General features: G+C 37.1%; 1 protein-coding gene across 14 annotated transcripts in view; it reads left to right on the top strand.

Annotated features, from left to right (window-relative positions):
- Window positions 1-18,305, top strand: part of SUPT3H (SPT3 homolog, SAGA and STAGA complex component) — a 253,432-nt gene that overhangs the window by 42,800 nt on the left and 192,327 nt on the right. The window contains exon 1 of one of the 14 annotated variants that reach the window (XM_087919398.1): window positions 14,286-14,349. The exons of the other annotated variants lie outside the window; for them this stretch is intronic. The gene's annotated coding sequence lies outside the window, so the exon portion shown is untranslated. Of the gene's footprint in view, window positions 1-14,285; window positions 14,350-18,305 lie in introns of those variants that run through there. 14 annotated transcript variants of the gene reach the window in all.

The following is an 18,305-nucleotide window of genomic DNA, read 5'->3' as shown; positions in this document are numbered from 1 at the left end:
ATTTCTTTTTGAATTTGATAAAAACAGAACTATGACTCATTTGGTCTTTCAAAATTATGAAGCATAGTTTTGTTTTTATCAGATTGAGATAAAAGTTGGGAAAGGCTGAGACTGGGAGAGAATACACCATGTCCTAGATCAGGTTTAGGAAAACTGTCCATCAAGGTTTTGCTGAGCTATAGTATCCAGAAATCCTAAACAATGGCAGTGTTGTTTTGAGCTGCTAGGAGCTGTAGTACAAAACATATAGGCTTCCCCAGAGTAATCCTTGATCATCTGTCACAACCTGTTTAAAAAGAAAAACAAGAATTTTTGAGAAAGCCTTAAGAGTAACTAAGCCTTATTAAGTTTGATTAGGAATTTTAAAATTGTTCCTCAACAGATTTTGAGTGAATAAAAATAGAAAAAAAAGTCCTCAACTTGTCTTCTGCTTTATTTGACAGAGGTGGGATGTTCTTCATGAGAGATTCTAAGGGAACAGAACCATTTTTATGAATTTTCTGGCTATCATAAAAATAATCAGTGTAGTGTTAGGAAAAGAGAATCATAGTGATGCAATGATTGTACATATCCTTCAACTGCAGTAGATACTTGGGTATTTTAGTCAATTGAGATTTTATTAGCAATATTTAATATTAGTGGGAAGAGTTTTATCTCTTAAAGAAGATGTGGTTCTGCAGACTGAATCGTGTCATGCCATTTTCTCATCAGTGTTAGGGAACTCTAATGACACAAAAGGTATATTAATAATTGCTTCATACATACACTATAGGAATCAATAAGGTTTAAAATGTAGAAGTAATGTGTTGTATTAGAGAAAATAGTAGTACAATGATTTTTCCTATCTGTTGCTCTTAAGAAATATTTTATATCACTGTATTTTAGAATTTGTGCAATATGTTAGCATAGCTTGTATTTAAATATAACATACCATTACCTTCAGAAACCTAAACCATTATTGCTTTTTGATCCTTCAGTCTCCGTTTTCATTGAAGAAAAAAAGTATGTTTTGCACAAAATATGGAAAACTTGTCTCACATAACAGTTGAGGATGTGGCTAGGTTAAAACAGGAAACTGCTACCCACAATGCAATGTTACTTACACTACCACTTAATAAAATTTATTTCAAACATGCTACTGACAAAACCAAAGAAAAATAATACCCAAACTATGCTAGTTAGTACTCTAAAAATATATGTTACAAGAAAATGCAAGTAATCTCTTGAGAGCCTTTTTGCTTAGTAAAATGATTATTGCCTGTAATTAAAGTATAGGAACTTTCATAGCTGGAGAACTGAATTGTTCTTTTGATAACAGCTGTACGTACGTAAAAAATAAGTTTTAACATTAATTCATCATCCACATACGTACCATCCAAGTACAGAATCGGAGAGGCTGGTATGAGAGAGGAATATCACAAATGGTTATTCAGTTTAAGTTTTTAGTATTGTAAGTTTATTTACTTTGAGTTTATTTTATTTTGCTATAAGAAAAAACAGTTCACCCATAACTAAACTACACTGCTCAAAAAAATAAAGGGAACACAAAAATAAGACATCCTAGATCTGAATGAATGAAATATTCTTATGAAATACTTTGTTCATTACATAGTTGAATGTGCTGACAACAAAATCACACAAAAATTATCTATGGAAATCAAATTTAGCAACCCATGGAGGTCTGGATTTGGAGTTACACTCAAAATTAAAGTGGAAAAAAACACTACAGGCTGATCCAACTTTGATGTAATGCCCTTAAAACAAGTCAAAATGAGGCTCAGTAGTGTGTGTGGCCTCCACATGCCTGTATGACCTCCCTACAATGCCTGGGCATGCTCCTGATGAGGAGGCAGATGGTCTCCTGAGGGATCCCCTCCCACACCTGGACTAAAGCATCCCCCAACTCCTGGACAGTCTGGTGCAACCTGGCTTTGGTGGATGGATCGAGACATGATGTCCCAGATGTGCTCAATTGGATTCAGGCCTGGGGAACAGGAGGGCCAGTCCATAGCATCAGTACCTTTGTCTTGTAGGAACTGCTGACACACTCCAGCCACATGAGGTCTAGCATTATCTTGCATTAGGAGGAACCCAGGGCTAACCGCACCAGCATATGGTCTCACAAGGGGTCTGAGAATCTCATCTCGGTACCTAATGGCAGTCAGGCTACCTCTGGCGAGCACATGGAGGGCTGTGCAGCCCCCTAAAGAAATGCCACCCTACACCATTACTGACCCACTCCCAAACCGGTCATGCTGGAGGATGTTGCAGGCAGCAGAACATTCTCCATGGCATCTCCAGACCCTGTCACGTCTGTCACATGTGCTCAGTGTGAACCTGCTTTCATTTGTGAAGAGCACAGGGCGCCAGTGGCGAATTTGCCAATCTTGGTGTTCTCTGGCAAATGCCAAACGTCCTGCATGGTGTTGGGCTGTAAGCACAACCCCCACCTGTGGACGTCGGGCCCTCATACCACCCTCATAGAGTCTGTTTCTGACCATTTGAGCAGCCACATGCACATTTGTGGCCCACTGGAGGTCATTTTGCAGGGCTCTGGCAGTGCTCCTCCTGTCCCTCCTTGCACAAAGGTGGAGGTAGCGGTCCTGATGCTGGGTTGTTGCCCTCCTACAGCCTCCTCTACATCTCCTGATGTACTGGCCTGTCTCCTGGTAGCTCCTCCATGCTCTGGACACTACGCTGACAGACACAGCAAACCTTCTTGCCACAGCTCGCATTGATGTGCCATCCTGGATGAGCTGCACTCTACCTGAGCCACTTGTGTGGGTTGTAGACTCCATCTCATGCTACCACTAGAGGGAAAGTACCACCAGCATTCAAAAGTGACCAAACCATCAGCCAGAAAGCATAGGAACTGAGAAGTGGCCTGTGGTCGCCGCCTGCAGAACCACTCCTTTATTGGGGATGTCTTGCTAACTGCCTCTTCTTTCCACCTGTTGTCTATTCCATTTGCACAACAGCATGTGAAATTGATTGTCAATCAGTGTTGCTACCTAAGTGGACAGTTTGGTTTCACAGAAGTGTGATTGACTTGGAGTTACATTGTGTTGTTTAAGTGTTCCCTTTTTTTGAGCAATGTATTTTCATCAGTTTAAAATATTCTTTATTTAGGGTAGGAACAAAGAAATCTCTTCAAAATTAATCAGACGTGTCTTTAACATCATATTACTGGACAATCAAATTATTTTTATAAATGAAACAGAAAATGTCTTCACATTTCATACTATTTGTTTGATGTAAGTTAATAAATTGGCAAGTAATCTAACTAGAGGGTAATTTTTGTAAGAGGCTAGAGTTTTTTTCTCCTTTCTGCGCAGTCGTGTCTTCACGGGTGCTAGATCACACACATTAAGTGTGTTTCTCTTATGAAAGGATTTCCTCTATAGTTAAAGAAACCTTATCAGGAACAGCTGCTCAGTGCTGTGGATCCTATCCATGGACTCATGGTGGTCTGAACAGCGTTCCTCAACTTTGACAGGTGAGACAGAGACTCTCCAGTGCCACTGCTTTTGGATGACTCTAGCTGTGGTTGGAGAAACTGCATCTTGCCAGAATATATGGGTAAGACCACACACAGCCTTTAAAATAGCCATTGTAAGCTTATTTTTAGGCAATATTCATGACAGTTTTTAAGTTGCATGCCAGTTTCACTGCTGCTTATAGAGTTTTCATTTATTTTACTAATTGCAATTGCAGATTTCAAACTGCAATTGTAAAATTACCTCACAGTATTTGCACTAGGGAAAAAATATAAACTAATTTTTTAAAGCTTCAATAGACATTCAGGTTGAAATATTATAGCTGAGTATTTGTGTTATTCATAATTTTTGATGAAGGATTTTATAGTCAATTCTTGCCTTGCAAAGTGTAATCAAGCAATGCACATTTGTCCTGACTTCACATTTATACTTGTTCCAGATGCTTTCAGTGCACTAGGAAGTAGGTAGATTAAGGAGTGAAATCTATTAAGTTCAGATATGAAAAAGAACTGGTTTCTCATTTCAACTGGGCATTGTTTCTATGTCTTTGTTAGAGAGAATGATTTTTAAGCCTCAATTTGATTAGCTACAGACGATATATGTTCTTCTTATAGGTGATACTGCTTTATGTATCTAAGAGAGCTGTGTAGTCCTTCATCTTTGAAAAAAAATAAAGGAGCTCATGTAGCACTTGTTGGCAGTTCTTTAAAACAACATTGCATGACTTCCCTCCACAGCTGCCTTACAGTTTTGTCAAAAGATTCTTGGGGTTAAGAATTGTTGATAGGTCTTGTGTCCAAAGCATTTTGTCCTTTCAAATCCAACGTACTGCACAACTCTCTTATCTAATACTCTGAAGAATTTTTATATAATTTGAGATGTTCAGTGTTTTGGCAATAACGAACATCCAATTGGAGATATCTGACCTTTTGGGGTTTTGAAATGACTCTCTGTCCCCAGAGTGATAATATCTTACGCTGAAATTGTTGAAAATACGACTTGTTCAGTGAAAAATGTTTGTTTTGAAAAAGTCTGAAGTGAAGCAAATGCCAGAGATGATGCATGAAAAATGGAATATTTTGAAATACTTAACTGCTAATGAGACTAATTCTCAAATATGTATACATAGGATTGCAGTTATTGCTATCAGTTCAAAGCTCTTACTCAGGGTGATCTGACTGAGGAATCCCAGGATTCAAATAGAATGGCTCATAGACTAAAAATAATCTTACAGTGATTGTGCTAAAGGTTTTACATGATCTGGGGATGTAAATGCATTAGATCAAAGCTCTTTCCAGACTGTCCCAGGTCCATATTCTCTTGGTACTTCCTTGTTAGGGAAGAAAGTCAGGGATGTTCTTTTGCCTGGGATGTTGTCTCGTAGTCATAGAATGATCAGTTTCCTATCAGTTTATGTATTATTAAAAAGATGAAGAAAGCATAAAATGATTATTATGGTTCTTTGGTGCTCTCTGAGCTTATAAAGGAGAATATTTGTAGCCCAAGCCTGAAATGAGGGGTTTCAGAGATGTTTCATTACCCAAACTCGGTAATATTATCAGTGCTCTAATGATGTTACCTAGTTTTAGTAATGAAACATTTGCAAGAAAACAACCAAGCTCAAAGAGAGGTCTTTGATACTTTATGAGCTTGGTTGTATTCTTACAGATGTTTCATTACTAAAACTAGGTAACATCATCAGTGCTAATGAAATGACTTGGTTAATGAAACATCTGCAAGAAAACAACTAAGGTCAGAGTTCCAAGGACCCCTCATTTCAACCTGAGCTACAAATATTCTCCTTTATTGAAAGAACTATTAATTTGCATGCTTTGTGTATTAAATTCAGGAACTGTTTCCAAAAAATTATATATGAGACTGTAATTTGGCAATACTTTTATTTCCTCTATGTCAAACTTTTAATACTTGCATTTAAAACACTTGTGTTTTTTATTTTGTGCATAAGACATCAGAGAAAATTTGGAGGTTGTCCCAAAAAATTGACCCAAAAAATTTCCTTATTTTGCTATAGTATATCTATTTACAGTTGAATTGCTATTTTGTTTGTTGATTCATTATTTTGCAGAGATGTGGTTTCAAAGAAACTTAAAATAAGGGTAGCAATGATGAGTCCTTCCTCCCTTCCTTCCTTCCATACAAAACAGGTATATAGAAATGTCAGCTGAATTATTTTACAATTTATTTCATTTGTTGTACAACAAATTACTTTGCACAATACAGGTAGTACTCAATGTACGACCACAATTGAGACCAACATTTATGTTGCTAAGTAAGAAGATTTTTGAGTGCCTTTTGTCCCATTTTACAACTTTTCTTGCCATATTTGTTAAGTGACTCACTGGAGTTGTTAAATTAATAACCAAGTTGTTAAGTGAATCTGGTTTCCCCATTGACTTCACTTGTCAGAATGTTGTAAAAGGGGATTGCATGATCCCAAGATACTGCAACCTATAAGTGAGTCAGTTGTCAGGCATCCAAATGTAGATCACGTGACCATGGGGATGCTACAACGCTCATAAGTGCGAAACATGGTCATACTTCACTTTTTTCACTGCCATTGTACACTGCCGTTGTAACTTTGAATGGTCACTAAATGAATTGTTATAAGTCAGAGATTACCTGTAATGGCTTTACAACTTACAGATCAAAATAAAAAAACCTTATGTGTTTTATATCACAATAATTATGTCAAACTTTTCCTTGTCAAGATTATTTTTATGTGTGTTATTTTTTATGTATTATTTTTATGTATTATACTGTATGTGCACACACACACAGGTATTTACATACACACACACACACACATATATTGAGAAAGGTTCAGAATAACTAAAAACTATAAAAGAACCATCACACCAGTAACTCTTTTTTATAATTAAATACCTGAGAACAAATTGTTAAGCTACTGTAACATGACATTTCCACAACTAACTCTTCCACCATAATCAGAATCAAATTTAAGAATCTGAGGAGTAATTTTGAAATAAAGCAAATTCAGTAGTTGATAGCATATTTTTCTATTAGATTAAGAATAAAAAATATATATTTTAATATTTCTCAGTTTTGACACTACTTATTACTTAGGATATGCTTATATCTGACAGCCTTAATTTTCTTTTTTTCTTTTTTACAGTTGTCTTTCTATGTTATAGTGTTTTGTGATATTTGTTGTTTCTTTGCTGATTTACGTGATCTTTTACTTATTAAACTGGCTAAATATCACTTTGTTACTTTGTGGTACTCAATTTTGTTTTGGGTGGATTTGCTGTAGCTGCGCGGCAGTATTGTTTATAGCTCAGTTTCAAGAAAAATGATACCAGACGTTTGAAAAATGAAACACTTGTAAAAATTTGTGGCATCTCTACAAGTTAAACATATATTGATGAAAGAGCTGTGGAGAATACCTAATTTGGAACTACTTCAGACAAATTACAAAGAATCACTGAGGGTTTGGGCTTGTGGGCAGGGAGAGAAAAGGCTGGTAGTTTACTGTTCAGTTAGATTGCCCCATCCTCATTTCAGACAACAGAATTTAGGCATTGACTTCTGTTTACAAGTCATGTTTTCTTTGCATTTATGGAAGATGATATTCTGTATGATTGTATATATAAATGCATTAGTTTGTTTTCTTAACACTGCTAAGGTTATTCTTTATACCTGAAATATTGGTATTAATTTTGTTTCATGAATAAGGCTAAGTACAGTTGTGAGTTGTAATTTCATTCAGTGATTACTTTGTTGCATTGCATAGAGTTGTGTGAATGTGAATTGTGTTTGGGGAATACATGCAGTTACAGAATAAAAAGTATTGGTACTTATCTGAGAAATAAGGAAAGCGTTTGATTGCTCTTCTGCGAAAATAATTTAGGTTAACTTTCTTTGTGTAGGGTTAATATTATATGTCTGTGAAATAACTAGAACTTTTAAAACACAACTGCTTTTCTTCATGCTAATACTCATGCACTGTATGTGCAGACCTGTAAATTTGCCTCCAGTCTCTTTGAAATGATTGGCATCAAATGGAGTTGTGTCCACCACAATTGGTTTGAGTCCATATTGACAACCACTAAAATTCACATTGTGCTAAACATTTTGCCTATGATACAGAGCATTTATAAATTAACCATAGCAAGAGAGAATGATACAAACTTATCTAAATAATAAGAATGTTTTCTTAATTTGTCCTACATGTCCTCAGAATTAGAAAGGAAAATTGTTCCCTCCGTAAGTTCCACAGGCTTATGAAAAAGTGCTCCTATTACTCATATTTCCTTATAGCTCCAAGTCCTGTAGTAGTACTTTTCTTCTTTGTTACCCTATTAATAATATATTCTGTTAAAAGCCTAATTCTAATTTGAATTTAACCAGGAGCCTTCTGTTCCTCCAAGCCTTTGCATAGCAGACAATGTATTGGTGTGTTACATGTTATGATATGTCACTTTATTCTAATGTAATAAAGCATTGCCATTTTATAAAGGTAGTCACAAATCTACTTCTGAGTTGTATGTTTTTCCAGGCTATCACCCTACATAAGGCACATGTTTGAAAACTGCTTAGAAATCTTCTGCAAGCAATGCATTTCAGCTGAGATCAACAGCTGTGACTGCAAGCTACTGTTAGTGGTTTCTGGAAGCTAATTTGTTAGCTAACTTACACACTGATCTCATTTGCCAAAATACATTGTTATCATCTGCCCCAAAGGTCATTGTCTTCTACCAGAGACACTACCAGAAATTATAAAACCAAGCACAGTGAAGTTCCCTTCCTTCCATCACATTATTCCGATGTTGGTCATTTTAAAATAATTATTTAAAAAGAGACAATTTTAGCAATGCAAATTCAAAACTATCTCTTTCAATTTGATTACAATATAAATTATTGTACATAGGCTAGAATTAACACATAGCTGGATGACAGACAGACAGACAGACAGATTCATGTGTAAGCAAAAGGGTGCTTCCAGTTTTACAGTTTATAAAAATCTACAGCTTTAATGTTAAAGCTTTGCTAATATAAACCACTGAACTGTTATTTCTAAAACATTTGCTTTTTGTCTCTATTACATATTAGTCTTATAGCCAGCTTTCTTTTAGCTGGTGTTTTTGGTTCTCTTAATGTTTACTTGATGGACAAGAAAACTACATGAATCTATCAAAGAAGTTGCTGAGAGCCAAGTTTCACTCAAAACAAACTTTGTTCTGACCATTATGACACCCACTCATCCAATGTTTTTCTCCTTTTTGTCCATTATTTGTCAAAAAGAATGTACAAATCACTCTCTCTTTCCTGGAGTTTTGCTAATTATGAGGAGCCTCAAAGATCTCATCTGTTACAATGCCATCATTTAGTAGATGTTAACTTTATACATTTTTTGTTTTTTTTGTAATGTAGGATACATATGACTGCTTTTTTCAGAGGTTATGTATGATTGCTTTTTTCAGATGTTTTAAAACTTGTTAGTATACTATTAAATGATTGGTTTTTAAAAAAATATTAAAAGCAAGTTTCCTCATGTTAGTTAATGGAAGATGACTTCATTCAATGGGCAAAGTAGAATGTTGAGCTCTGTATAATGTTATCCTTGATAGCAGAATAGATCATACAAGTATGTCTCATATAAGCCTGGAGAACATGCATCTAATGGTGGTTTATAGTCTTTTCAGCTCTATTTGCTCATGGGACATGAAAGTCTTAACCTGGCCCAAAGTATTCTAATAAAGTGTTCAGTACTACAACATGTCTAAAAAACAAAACCAAAGCTGAGCTTCTTACTCTTGCATAGCAAAGCTAAACAAAATAGATTTAGTTCCTATAGCTTTGTTCCCCTGGTGGAAATTGTCTTGACTTGCTGAAATTTGTTTGCTAAGCACTTGTGGATAAAATGTCTTTTTTTCATCTTAGATTCCAAATCCTATCTGTAAGTCTATTGTTACTGGAGTAGTAACATTTTCCCCTTCATATGTACATAAATCTATTTAAACGGGTTCAGTCTGCCATTTAGCTGACATATAAATGGTCATGTGAGATAGAATAGAACAGAACAGAACAGAATAGAATAGAAAACCTTTATTGTCATTGCATTCAAAATACAATGAAATTTGAAAGCAACTCCAGCACAGAGCCCCAAACACCACACCACAATCACACTACACAGGATTTAAAAAGTAAAATAATTAAAGTAATAATAATAATTAAAAACCTAGTCTAAAACCTATTTAAAAATATATTGTTAGATAGTTTAAAAATGCCACTTTATACATAGAACTAAATCACAAATGTACTGTTTGATTCAAGACAGTTATTGCCTTGGAAAAGAAACTGTTTCTCAATATATTAGTCCTCATTTTAAGACACCTATAAAGTCCCCCTGATGGTAACGATTCAAAATATGAATGACCTGGAAATAAAGATAGGAAAATGGTCAGTGAGAAAGCTGTTAAAAAATGGAAAGTTGACATCTTTTGGAGGTGTGTGCATGAAAAACAGACTATATAATTGTGTGTTAAAGAATCAATTGAAACTCTTCCCCTATTAGCAGCTTCTTGTAATTCCTCAGGTTTCACTGCTGAAATTAAATAGCAAATTGATGGTTAATTATATTGATTTGTAGTTACGAAGTTTTCAAACTTACTTGAAAAAATAAGCTCTCAAATGCACATTTCAATTTCTTTTTTTAATTAATATATCTCCAGTCCACATATACAGAATGAATGAATGAATGAATGAATGAATGAAGAGAAAAGTAAAAGAAAGATTTTATCTTTCAGATCATTTTACTGCATCTCAAGACCTTCAGAGCCTGAAAAAAGTACTTTAAAGAAGAGTAGCCCACTGTTAAAAAATATTGCTTTATTCCTTACTCCCATTTTTCCCTCTTCCTACTGGGGAATGGTAGTCCCGTGATCCTTATCTTGATAGATTATTGTTTTGGCTATAAAGGAAGAGATTTATGTTCTGCCAAACTGATTTTCTTGTCTCTTTTAGATAGCACATTTCTTGTTTTTTTTTAGTAAATTGTAGCTAAATTATATTTAAATGTAAGGCTTCTGAGGTTGAATTAAATAAATAATAATGAATGATGGCTTAATGGTCTTAAGTACTGTACTTTGAAAAAATGTGAAATGCATGTAGAGTTATGGATGAAATTACATTCCATTGTGTCTAAGGGTTTAGCAGATCCATCCTCGTCCTGTTAAAGCAAAGGATCATTCACCAAAATTTGAGAGCTTGACTTTATAGATCAAATCTTTGAACTTTTATGTTTCTATTGCATGTGTATGTGTGTTTTGTAATGATGGTTCATGTATACTGAATTCTCCTCTACAAAATGGGCATGTTTCCCAGAGAAAACATGATATTACTTTGTTAATCAGGATGGAGCCTTATCCTGCAATGAGACCTGCATTTTGGTCTTTTACCACATCATTTCTGTTTTCTATGTAGACAAAAATAGACATAGAGTAAACCAACCCCAGAAGTCAATTACAGGGTTTTATAGTGATGTACTGTGAAAAATTTGGTCATGTTTTTCATTATACGGAATGTTCTTTCCGAAGACATAAACAGATTTTTTTTTTAAAAAAAGCCTATGCTTCAGGGTTTTTTAAAAAAATATTTTGCCTATTTCTTTAAAATACTGATTTTTTTTTAAAAAAAGATCATCTTAATTACATAATAAAACTTTTTATAAAAATACTTATAGAATATAATTCTTTTACTGTTTGGATTTTAGCGACCAAGGTCTACTGCAGAGTTGTTGTTGTTTTTCAAATAAAAATGAGGAGATCAGAGCAGTTTTGTTTCTGTTTTCTAACTGGATTTAAGAAGCTTACTGATCTTACTGCATTCTACTTTATAGGAAAACTTTATTGTTGTTAAATTAAAAGATGAGAAGCAGTGAAATTGGAAGGCAGTCATTTTTCCAGGAGACATTTAACGTAATGAATAGAAAAAAAGGGTGCAATTGAACAACTGAATTTATATATATTGGGAGCAGTAACATACTATAGACTACATAATGTGGGTTGAGTTCCAAGTTATGTAAAGCAGAAGAGAAATAGTAGATTTTCAGGAAAAACTGTAAGAAAACTACCTATTTTTAAGCATAACTTTCTTAAACTGATATATAGCTGCAATATTTTTTGTGCTTTTTTGTAATGTAATTAGCTTCACACATTGTATAGTGTGGGATATTTATTTAATTTACCAAGCAATTGTGTTCCTGTCCACTTAGAAGAAGTATCTACAGTGTTTTACTTGAATTTAGATGATGAATATCTATGGATAAGAGGAAGCGTCATTGTGGCGAAGTGGTTAGAATGCAGTACAGCAGGCTAACTCACTGCTCACTCCAGGAATTCGATTCTGACTGACTCAAGGTTAACTCAGCCTTCCATCCTTCTGAGGTCGGTAAAATGTTGTTGTGGGTGGTATGCTGACTTTTTAAACGGCTTAGAAAGGGCTGTGAAGCGGTATATAATGCCTTATCTATTGCTGTTATGATGATTAATGTCATAAGATTGCAGACATACAACATTTATATCAAAATATAGATATGTAGAAAAACAATTCGGTGGTCTTTGACCGTGTGTGTGTGTGTGGGTGTGTGTGTGTGTGTGTGTATAAATACATAAAATTCCACATACATAATTAAAAAAAATGATACGGGATTGTGTTAGTGAAGTGACACAACATAAACCAGTGGTTTGCTTTCTTAGCCTGAGTACTCTAGATTGGCCATCTGTGAAATAGGGGAAAAATAAATATTGAAACTAGAAACCTTTTTTTAAGTGGTCAAAAGTGTTGGGTCACAAAAAATCGGGGCACAATATTAAGAATATTCGAACATTGAAATAATCTAAGAATATTTTAAAAAATCAAACATTTATACCATGTTATTGCGGACAACAATTAGTCAAATTTAAACTGTATGTATTTATTTCATATATTTTTTTATACATTTTAGAAACAAAAGGTTTGACCTTTAAATTTATACTGTTCAGGAAAGTAACGTAAAGTAATATATTGACTTTCACCCAATGACTTTCTTAGCCCAACCTACTGTACCTCACATGTATTCTTTTGTTTTTGTTTTTTATTGTTGTTGCTGAGGGGCAAAATAAGAAGGAGTGAGCATTTTTTACACTGACTTGAGTTCCTGAAGTAAAGATGGAATATAATTAATAAAGTTTTGTTTGAAGGTTACAGAATTATGCAAACTCTAGCTAGATCCAACACGTTCCTTTCAGCAATCATAGATGGTAAATACCCCAAAAATCTCTTCTATGAACAACTTTGCTGCATGCAACATATCATATTGTATTGTAACTTCTGTTTGAAACTGAATGATGTATTAATTAAACTCTTCATAAAGCAACCCCCAAGAATAGATGACTACTGTGTATCTCCTACCTTTTATCAGATTGTAAGACCGCTATTACTTATACATTAGCCAGAGTTTCCTTGCTTCCATGAAGGTGAGGCAGCAAATATTGACCAATAAGACTGCATTTCTTTAATACCTTCAAAATGTTATCTTCCTTCTACTTCTCTTTTTTATAATGTATTAATCATCTATATGTGTATATATGTACACTCATTGTTGAAAGACCACAATAAAGGTTACTAACCTACCATGGTGGACTTTCCAGTGGCAACATACAGGTAATAGTCAGTTAATGAGAACTCGTTCAGCAAACATCCAAAGTTACGTTGGCACATACAACTACTACTCAATGTTCCAGCTATTTCAGAACCCCTGTGGTCATGTGACCATGATCCAGGCATTTGACAACAAGCTCGCACTTACACCGGTTGCAGTATCCCACAATCGCAGGATCACAACTTGTAGTCCAATTTTATTTTGTTGCTTAACTGTTAAAAAAACCCAGAAAATTTTATTTAGAAATAGTATTTGATTGGTCAAAAGCAAATGCCTACCTATTAATCTGTTTAAGAGGAGGGTGGTAAATTCTGCTACTTGGTTTTCTGAATGTTCCTCATATTGATAGCTGAAAAAAAATTGACGAAAAGAGATAAAAATTATAATGTAAGCTTTGAAATAATGATATCACATTTAAAAAAAAATAGTTTCACCAGTTCAGGCCATTTTGAAGATTCCAGATATTAACTGCAACATTTGACATCCCCCCGCCTGCCCCAATAGATATCATCCCATGAAAGCTATTTTCAAGGAACAATGATACATAAATGCTACTGTTCATCTATTATATGCCCCTTATTCTTACAAGACTTTATTCTGATACCTGAGTACAGATAATACAGGCTTGCTGTTCTCTTTATTTGTTGCAATTTGAATTACTGAGAGTATTTATGTACTGTAAAATAGTTGTGTTACATTTTTCTGCCTCCTTTAGTAGCCTTTTTATTGTTTCTTTATGCATATTAACATCAGTTTTTTTTTGTTAGGCTGCATTAAAACAGCCCTTGATTTTTAATTTTATTTGTTTCAAAGACCTGCATAACAAAAACATGCAATTATTACTTTATGGCTTCTAAAGCACTTCTGATTGTTGTGAAATATGCAGTCATGTGACCACATTTCAGGCATTTGGCAACCAGCTTGCCTTTATGAGTGATTATATCATCTCACATCCACATAATCACAATTGTGAATGTTTTTATTTATTTTTTTGTCAGTTTCTGGTGTATGTGTGTGTGTATTTTTTTGCAATTCTTTTGGAAGAATGGGTTTGCTTAATGACAGTGCTATTGGCTTAACAATCACTGATTTCCTTAACAGCCATGGTGATTTGCTTAACAACTGCCGCAAAAAAAGTTGAGAAATGGATTTCAGATCCCAATTGTGATTGTAAGTTGAAGACTCCCTGTTAGGATACTAAAATCTTTGAATTTTTATTTATTAAAAGATTGTTGAACTAGTCGTAATAGTAATTCTCATATTTCTAAGAAATGGTTAATTTACATTAATGTTATTAACGCAATAAAGGAAAACATAGTGAAGTATATAATATACTAAAAAGAAGGAAGGAAGACCATGATGCATTATGCTGTCGTAAGATAATATTTGGGGTCACCTCAGTTGCACCAGTTATTTATGTTCAGTCGTAGGCCACATGCAAAACACCACATATTACCAGAAACCCCCACTTTCTGAGTGGCTAAAAGGAAGTAAATATAATCAGCCTGTACTCTCCTTGAGGATCATATTATGAATGAAGCGATAGATAAAGCCTAAAGAGATGCTTTAAGCTCTTTCAAACAGCAGCAGCGTAGCATCACGTGTCTTAATTCCCTTCTCATAAAAGGGCAGAAGCACTGTTCTTCAAATGCGGTGAATCCCACTTTCCAGAAGAATTGAGGGGAGGGCATTACAATAGGCCAATATGAGTGACCTTTTGGTACTTTTTGAACCAATATTGGACAGAAATTGACCAGCTGCATACTTTATTTTTAAATTGGGATAGTGTAGGATGGAGCCTGAGATCTCTTTGCAGGTCAATATCTCTGACATATTGCTTAAAAGGTGTCTGGGCTTGGTCAAACCCCAGTGGTATTAGTGCATTAGACCCAGAATAGGTGAAGATGGCACAAAGTGAATTTACCAGGAAGACTGGGATTTTTCTTGAAGTGTCAAAACAGTGCTTGAGTTAAAAATTATTGTGCCAATAATTAATGTGCTTTCTCACGTAGTTTTTAATTGAAGCCATTCCAACCTCTATCTGAAGAAGAAAGAGGGGGGGGAGTTGTTTCTGTTTCCTTTAAGATTTTTATTTCTCTTTTAGGGGAAATATTCTACCTTTTTAATTTCTCCTAGAATATTTCATTCTCTTTCATGCTGCAGCGAGAGCCCAGGATGGGTAGACTCCTTATGACATCATTAAGCTGAGTCTGTACTTGTATATATAAAAGCCAGTACCCGGGAGTATCCCCAGCTTTGCCTCAGCTTCTTTAAGTCACAAGCTGTGTCTCTGAAAGCGTTAGCGTTTGTTTTTACTGAATTTCTAAGCAGCGATCCTCCCTTCAATCAGCTCCTGGGGATCCGGGCAGCTGCAACTTCAGGAGAGCGGGGCTCCGTTCTCCTGCAACATTGGGATCTTGTTCCCAAGTGCTGCAAGGCAAGCAGGGAAGCGTCTGAGCTATCTTTCCCATAGCCGCGGTTTGCATGATCATAAAACTGATCAACAAACCAATAACAGCCCCAGCCAGCTGATCACTTAGGCGGCAACTCTTTTTCTCTGGCTGATCCTATCGCTCAGGCCTAAGGAGTGATTTCTACTTCGGAGCCCTCGACGAGCAGCAGCCATCTTGGAGTGCAGTCTCTTCAGACATGAGGTGAGTGGCCATTTTCAGACCAACAAAGACTCAATTGACAGCCATTCTCACAACGCTTGAGCCTTGTCTATATTAAAATAGATCAGGACAAGGCTCATGCAGTGGAACAGACCCTCCGACCCATTAAAAGGAAAAGACGCAAACAGCCTACTGCTCAGAGGGAAGTGGCTGCAAAAATCAGAGCTAAGGCTCTAGCTCCCCAAAAAGACAACTTAAGCTGAGTTGAGGGCAGAGAAAAGCAGACGTGGCTCTAAAGAGGCAGTTCAACAAAACTATTCAACAAACGAGAGGCCAACTGCAACAAGCTTCCCAGCCAGGCGAACATCAGGGTTCCCAGAGAAGGTCCCCCAGGGGAGGGGAAGTTGTTCATGGAGCCTTTGGACACCCCCTGCCTAGTCTCCTGAGGCATTTGAGGAACAACTAGATCCTCAGGATTTGAGCAGGTCTGGGCCATATTTCCAACAAGTTTCTGGGCCCTATGCTCCCTCTCTTCCCTCTAGAGTTCAGGCCTCCTCCCAAATCAGGCCAGAAGCTACCTTTACACCCACAGCCTTTGGCCCGACAACCCTAGGGAGATTCAAGATGTCATTTCCTTGGCCATTAGAAGGATTGGCTGAAGGTTTTCAACAGATTCTTCGGCCTCTGGAAAGGGTTCAGGTCCTTCTCCCTCCTTAGTCCATAGGCTCCTTACCTCCTCAACGAGATTTCCACAGGCCCCAAGACCTCAGGGCCCATTCTTCACAGGCAGAATGGGAGTATTATGAAGGGGAAGAGGGTGCCTCCCCATCTGAACACAGTTGCTCCTCGTTCAGAGCGTGAAGAGGGCAAAATTTGTGATCGTGACCTTTCAGAGGAAGAAGACTCTCATCCAGATCAGCCTTCCTCTGCATTGGTCTTTAAACCAGCCCTCTTTCAACCCTTACTTAGCAAGGTCCTGGTCACCGCCAATCTGTCACCTGAGGAAGTGGCTCCTGAACCACAAGGGGAACCCTCCGGGCAAGGAGACTCCCTCTTCTCCAAGCCTGTAGTACACACGGAGGTTTTGCCTTCCCCCCTATTGTTTCTCGACATTGTCGAGCAGTGCGCTTCCCCTTCGGCAGGTCCTCGTCCATCATCTTGGACAAGCGGTTCTACAATGTCAGCACATCCCTAGCCAACGCCCTTGCAGTGCCCTCAGTAGACACTCTGGTTGTGGCATCATTCTCCTCTTCTGGCACTTCCTCCGAGCCAGAAGATGTACTTAAATCAGAAGATAGGTGTTCTGAAGAGACCCTCAAATGCAACCACCAAGCACCTGCATGAGCTGTCCGGGCTTTTACCGCTGCATCATTTTTCATGAGGGCATCTCTATAATGGCTACACCAACTGCAGGATCGATTGCCAGCCTCTGACCTCAGGTCTCATCAGGACCTTAACAAAATTATACTAGCTGTGGAATTCACTGCGGTGCCACCCTCAATTCTGCCAAATTTGCATCAAGGGCCATGGCAACTTCAGTGGCGGCGAGAAGGCTTCTGTGGCTCCGAAATTGGCAGGCGGAGTCACGCCACAAATGGAAGCTGGCTTCTGCCCCCTGCGTATGAGACAAGCTTTTCAGCGAGGCTCTAGAGCCGTATCTCATTGAGACCAGAGATAAATGGAAAATTCTTTCCTCCTTGGGGGAAAAAAGCTGACTATTGCCCAGCTCCTTATCGCCTACCTGCCTTTCGGGCAGAGACCACCTCCCGCTTTACTCGGCCACAGAGGGCATATTCCCAACACCAAGAACAACGCCCAGAAACACCTGACAGACAACAACCTTCTGCTGGTAAATGGCCCTTTCAGGGGGGAGGGGGTCATTCCTTCCATCGCTCTAAGTAATATCTCGTTCTCCCCACCCATCGGAGGTCATTTAGCCTTCTTCGCCTCCAAATGGGAGGAGTCAACGACGGATGCCTGGGTGCTCAACACTGTTAGGTCAGGACTACAGTTGGAATTTCTATCATCACCCCAAGAAATTTTTTTGATTTGTCCCATTTCACGGGACACTTATGAATTCGGCCATTCAACACCTACTCGACATAAGGGATATTCAACCAGTCCCCACCTTACAACGGGGATGTGGATTTTACTTTCATCTTTTTGTTCCCAAAGCCTGGGGGTGGGGTTGGCGAGCCATCCTTGACCTAAAATTTCTCAATCAATTTGTCAAATACAGGTGATTTAAAATGCAGACACTGCATTCTATTTTAGAGAGCGTTTGGGAGGGCGACCTCCTCTCTTCCAGTGATCTCACGGAGGCTTACCTCCACATCTCCATCTGGCCTCATTATCGCCAGTTTCTCCATTTCTGTTACCAGAATGCCCACTACCAGTATCGAGCCCTTCTCTTTGACCTCTCATCGGCTCCAAAGGTCTTCACAAAGATTCTAGCAGCATTGGTGGCTTCACCTACATTCTGTTCCAGTGAGGATCCAATGCTATTTGGACGAC

Source organism: Pseudonaja textilis, chromosome 1, assembly GCF_049901715.1.
Source record: "Pseudonaja textilis isolate UNSWEBS1 chromosome 1, rPseTex1.2, whole genome shotgun sequence".
In the NCBI taxonomy this organism is placed as follows: domain Eukaryota; kingdom Metazoa; phylum Chordata; class Lepidosauria; order Squamata; family Elapidae; genus Pseudonaja; species Pseudonaja textilis.
This window is presented reverse-complemented; position numbering and strand designations above follow the sequence as displayed.